This window comes from Musca autumnalis, unplaced genomic scaffold (genome assembly GCF_047663935.1).
Source record: "Musca autumnalis isolate F117 unplaced genomic scaffold, ASM4766393v1 scaffold_2, whole genome shotgun sequence".
Taxonomy (NCBI): Eukaryota; Metazoa; Arthropoda; class Insecta; order Diptera; family Muscidae; genus Musca; species Musca autumnalis.
Window position 1 is genome coordinate 77797487 of NW_027411755.1, and position 6256 is coordinate 77803742.

General features: G+C 31.7%; 1 long non-coding RNA gene across 1 annotated transcript; it reads left to right on the forward strand.

Moving 5' to 3' along the window:
- The first annotated feature begins 5051 nt into the window (after positions 1-5051).
- LOC141394138 (uncharacterized) lies at positions 5052-5964 on the forward strand. The gene is made up of 3 exons (XR_012410259.1): positions 5052-5447; positions 5524-5681; positions 5750-5964. It is a non-coding gene; the product is annotated as an uncharacterized lncRNA (long non-coding RNA).
- The last annotated feature ends 292 nt before the right edge of the window (positions 5965-6256 follow it).

Genomic DNA, 6256 nt, shown 5'->3' on the forward strand with positions numbered 1-6256 from the left:
TGTTCTTGATGGATTTGATCGAAATAGGATTAGATCGATGTATTTTTCCACGGTTGGTAGTGAAATCGGATGCGCATAAAAAGTGTATGCACTTTGTGCAAATTATAAGCGTTATACAGATTGTTGCACACTAAACTGCAGACGCTGCATCTTAGCGGCCAATGTAAATCCTGGCAAATGTGTACAAATTAAAAGATTATACAAATTGAAGATTATACCGCATTCAAAGGAACCCAACATTTATTTGAACGTTACCCATATCTTCCGCTATATGTTAGCTTGTACTCGAGAAGTGATTAGAATAAAAAACGTGATTTTTTGCGTGAAATTTAACTGAAATAGAAGAATAACTCCGACCTAATTTTCTTAAATTTTCTTCAACTAACTCACAAAAAAATTGAAAAATATTTTCTCTTACAAAAATTTTATAACTTCAATATATATTTTTTTTGTTTTTGCTAAAATGTGCAAACCGCTATACAGATTTCTATATTTTTGGTTCCATTTGAATCGTCGCGATGTTTAGATAACGTACATTTTTTTAAAATATTTTTCCGATACATAAACAGCTTAAATTTTAATAAAACAAGTTGCAAGCAAGCAGTTTTTTTAATTCTTTCTTAATTTCCGCGAAAATTTATAACTTTGTCACTAATGTTATGGGACCTCAGTAAGCCCTTAATTATGTTTCGCAATATAATGAGTAGCGTTGTTTTAAGATTTATTTCTTATTATCAGAATTAAAACCGCCATAACTTTTGCGCCCAACAACCAAAAGTAGTATCTCGAACAGATTTGAGAATCGGAATTTTTTCCCAATCTATGTACCAAAAATCTTTCATGTAGCTTAAAATTTTTTTTTATGGAAAACTAAAAAAATTTGTTATTTCTTCATATATACTTTATAGGGTCTCCGAAGAATATTTGGATGTGTTATAAACGGATTGAAAAATTTAATTATACCCTCCATATTATGGTGGATGGTATAACAATTTACCGGGAAATTCCTGGATTCCTGGGAATGGCGATTTCGTGGTTTTCATTTCCCGGGATCGTAACTATATTTAACATCAATTATTAAAAACACTTACATTATTGGCAATATTGAAAATTGTATGCCTTTCGTCACATTTACCAAAACAATATATTTAAAAAGAATATAAAAAATAAATTACAGTGTTTTATTTATGAATGCACTAAAAACTAGAAAATAGTTTTTCTGCTAGCCTCAATAAGTATATTCTATCTCAAATAAAACGTTCGCCTTTTGTTGTCATTTAATTTTGTCACTTTTTTCCCCATCATAAAGAAGAATATACGTATTGAGGCTAAGAGAAAAATTATTTTCTAGTTGTTAGTGCATTCATAAACAAAACATTGTAACATAATTTTTTATTTTTAATTATTTAGTAAAAGATTGTACTATTCTTAACTTAGGAACAACCTCCTCCGAACTTCCGAACAACTTCCTCCGAATTTCCGAACTTCCCACTATCACCCTTCCCTTTCCACCTTCAACGTAACCCCATAACCAAATATATAAAAAAATTTTATTAAAAACTTCAAAATTCCTGAAATCTGTGGTACCGCTATATGGGGCTATACCAAAACCTGGACCTATGTTTACAATATTTTGACGGGGAAGTTTCTGCACCATTTGGAACTCCAAATTCCAAGTTGCAGACAATTCGGACTAAAAATGAAAATAAAATGCTTAAAGTACTTGAAATCGGGTGGTACCACTATATGGGGCTATAGCAAAATTTTTGGTGGGGAAGCTTCTGTACAATTGGGAACTACAAATGCCTAGTTAAGATAAAATCCTCAAATTACTTGAAATCAGGTGGTACCGAATGGCGATTTGGTGGTTTTTATTTCCCGGGAACATTGCTATATTCAACATCAATTATTAAAAACATTTACATTATTGGCAACATTGAAAATGTTATGCCTTTCGTTACATTTACCAAAACTAAATATTTAAAAATAATTTAAAAAAATTAAATTAGTGTTTTATTTATGAATACACTAAAAACCGACCAAACAATTTTAAAAATGAGAGGCTATTTAGAATTTAATCGAATTCTTAATTTCTCTGCATGTATCTGAAACTACATACACCAAAATGTAAATCCTTTTGTATGACGAAAACTAAAGATTTCTTAGTCACAAAATCCATAACGTCATTGACACGAACATGTGCTGTAAAACTGCAAATAAAGGAAAACGTTATTGGCATGAGGTTTTATTAAACGTTTTATAGTCACGTATACAATATACATATAATTAGTATTTCACATTATATACATATATGTGTTCACATGTCAGCACGTATATATCACAATATAGGTTTTTTTCACAACAAAGATTATATTATACTCTGTTCAATACGTCAAAATAATAATCTGAGACTCAATGTAATGCCATGTTCATACCAGAGCTGATTTTAGTTTCTAGATTTGTGCGTGAATTTAAAGCAATGGACAAGAAAAGTAACTGCAATGAAAGAGATTCATTCATGTTTTGCAGTTTTCCTAAAAATTTGTGTGTTTTTAATACATTTTTAAATATTGTGTTTTGCATGTCATAATACATTTATTTCGATAAATGCTTTCATTTGTTAGAGGTGGAACATATTTTATCGTCGTTCAGAGAAATTGCTGTTCGCTCAGAACATTTTGTATGGAAAATTAAGTAATTAATTTGTAATTTGGGGTCGAACAACTAATAGAGTGCGAATTACCGTCAGTATGAACAAGGCATAATATCCGTCTAGAAGAGAAACTTCATTCATTCCAGACAACATCAATTTATTTCCTTACAATTTAGTACCTAACAGTCCAATATAAGTATTTTTCTCTTTATCAATAAATAGATTACTTACAGAAATCACCGCTCTACCCCAATGTTCAACAAGTTACTATAATTTGTTTATCGCGCATTCACTTCTAAGACTGTTAGGAAAAGATATAATCTATAATTCTTAGCAGAGTTGTGGAATCGGATTTTATGTCATTGTTTTTAGAATAATGTTTCACTAATTTAATCATCATATTACAACTTTTTATCCTATATACCATATCGGTTGAAAGTTGTTTGTGCTTGACCTTAATTTAATTATTAATTTTTAAGCTATTTATTTTGGTAAAAGACACTAAGTGGTAGGTTTTGGCTGAGTCTACATCCTCATATAAAAATATCCAACAAAATCTTGAAATTTCCCCCTGAAAATTGTGCAATTGGGTGAAATGGCTGTGCATATATTTTTATTAGTCTATTGTTTTTGCCTTACTTAAGATGTAATGGTGTGATGTGAAACCATCACCCGAAATAACTGGTCTTCTGCAAAAATCTACTAATTTTTACTATTTTTTTCGATAACATAAAGGAAAAAATGTTATCGTGGTAAAAAGTAGTAACTTCTTGCAGGTTCTGGAATAGAGCAAACATATAAATACTCTCATAATTTTAATTATTTTTAGGGAAAACGATTTTTTTTGGTTTAGGCAGTCAAAAGTCAATGACACATAAATGAAAATCTTTAATAAAAATGCATACATATGGAATCATGAAAGTTGTTAAACTGATCCTGACCTTTAACTAGTTACTCACGACCGACATAGCGTTTTCCACACCTACTTTTTTAATGAGTCGGATTATTGTGATAATTTAATTGATTTATTGCCTTAGTGATCCATGGTAAGTGGTGTCGATTCTTTCTAAACAATGATTATATTTACAAGTGTTTTATTGCCTTGTATATTTGTTTAGTGGCCGCAACGATTAAAAACGATTTAAATCGTTTGTACAAATGGACGATGGAGTAAACAATTGTGCTGAAATGGACTTTGAACGATTTGCACATATTCCAAAATTAAACTTTTCCACAATAATGGTCTTATCATTTGTTTCCCGATTTGGTAAATAAAAGAAACTACATATGCTTTGTGTTTTAAATCGTAGACCACATGTCAGATTATCGAATAAAGTGTACGCACTTCGCAAACAACATTTGCGACTTGCGCAATGAGTTATTATACCCACTACTGGGGGTATTTTTGTTTTTTGACCAACATAAATGCTAAAGGCATATAGTGTGGGTTTCTGTACACAAACATTACTACAACTTTGACATTTGTAAAGGAAAGCTTTAAAAATTTTAAAAACTGTAGATGCTTGCAGACTGTTGAACAGAGTAATATGTACATATATACAATTAAATTTCGGTCCGAATTTAATTTTGCTTCCATTATCCTAAACATGAAATGAAAAGGACCAAGGCAGTTGTGAATGTTTTTTGTTATATTTTGATTTAGGGAAATTCAAAACATAATAGCGGTATTCACTCATTGTGGTAGATTTACAACTCTTGTTAATGTACTATATGTACCAGGGTTTTTTACAATGAAGTGTGAATGTCTTTTTTGTGAATATCGTAAACAAATCAAAGCATCTTAACGTCGTCGTAAGTCTATCTTTTAGTTTCAGTTTTATTACACTTTTTTCATAAAAAATTATTTTTTTCTTGGCCTCCATTATTTTATTATCTTTTATTCTTTTTATTTTTCCCATTTTTCCACCAAAAAAACAAAAACTCCAACATAAAATAAAAACTCACAACAAAGTGACGGCACAACAATCAGCTGTTCTAGCCCTTGTAAAAGTACAATGGAATGTTTACAAGACTTTTAGGTCGAGTAAATTAACAACCCTGTGGTAAATTAAACTTTCATGTATTTTGTTGTTGTGGTATTGTAAACACTTGTAGATCTACAATATTAACAACATGTACAAGATCTACAATGCCACTTTACAACGATGAGTGAATACCGCTAATATAAACGGATTTTTCCTAAGAACAATTTTAGAATGACATTATTTATTACTCAATATTTGCTTTGAATTTTTATTTTTTATGGCGATGCGAGTTGTCTGTTTCGACCCAACACTTTAGCATGAAGAACAAAGCTGACGGCGGAATCAAAATTAATAATAGGCTTTGTTGTCATTTTTGTGTTCTATTCTTTTTAAAACGTCGGTGTGCACTAACGTAAGCAACGTTAAGGAAAATAAAAAAATGTTTTTTTCCAAGCCTGTGCCAAAGACAGAGAATATATTGTGCAAGCCCAAACACCCGTCCATACCGTCGCTGTGCCGTTATCCATACAGAGAATATCAGATCCCAATAAACTGACCATCATTGTAAAACACAACTATTGTACGGTTTCTTTTCATCGGGGAATAAAGACAACAAAGGGAACGGAGAGTGAGTGACTCGACTACGCAGCCGGTGCATTTGATCCTAGATTAGTGGTCACCTTACTCGGAGCTACAGCTCGAAAGCAACGCACACCGGGCAAGGTCCGCTTGCTTCAACGACCGATTGCGGTAAGAGTGCCCTAAACGTCCACCAAAACATTCCTAGAGGAAAATGGTCCACAATCAAGGTGCGTACTCATAACACCGTGTGTAATTTTTTGAGTCATGTTTTATTAACCATATTCTGACTTCACACTGCGATAGAACACCAAGAATGAGAAGACACGTGTCTCGCCGTTTTTTCGTATCTCATCAACTTTCGCGGTTATATGCCCCCAAAGGTTTGAGGCTTTGATGTAAAAGTGCCATTTATTTAGGACTATATCTTCCAAACCGTTAGGAAATTTGAACGGCTCTTAATGGTAAAAATATCAAAACACCTTTGAAAATATTTAAATTTTACACTTTTTTCTCCAATTCTGGTCCACAGATACCGAATTGCCCAAAAATTAAGGATACTGTCAACCACAAAAATTTACCTTATACTTGGTTTACATTGGAGCACTTTTCTTGATTTCGTTGACTTTTCGTGATTTCGTGCGAAATCCAGCAAAATTTATCGTGATTTCCCATACAAAAATGAAATCATCTCATTTCGTGATTTCAGCGAAATCAACATCAAAATCACAGTACCTATGATATAAAACGCTGTTTTTGCCTAAAAAGTACCAAAAGTTGTAACACTTTTCACGTGTTTTTTGTTTACATTTTGATAAGCTGTCAAACATAAAAAACGAAAAAAAGAAGAAAAGATTAGTTTGACAAAAAAATTAATGGAAATGGAAAACGAAACAGAAAAAAGGAAAGTATTAATTTGCTCCTCGGTGTTTAATTTATATAAGTTTATATTATTTTCCAGAAAACGGTACAAACTCAAACGTAAACGTTGGACAATGGCTGAGGAAGACATCCTGTTAAATTGCGAGGAAATAGAAAA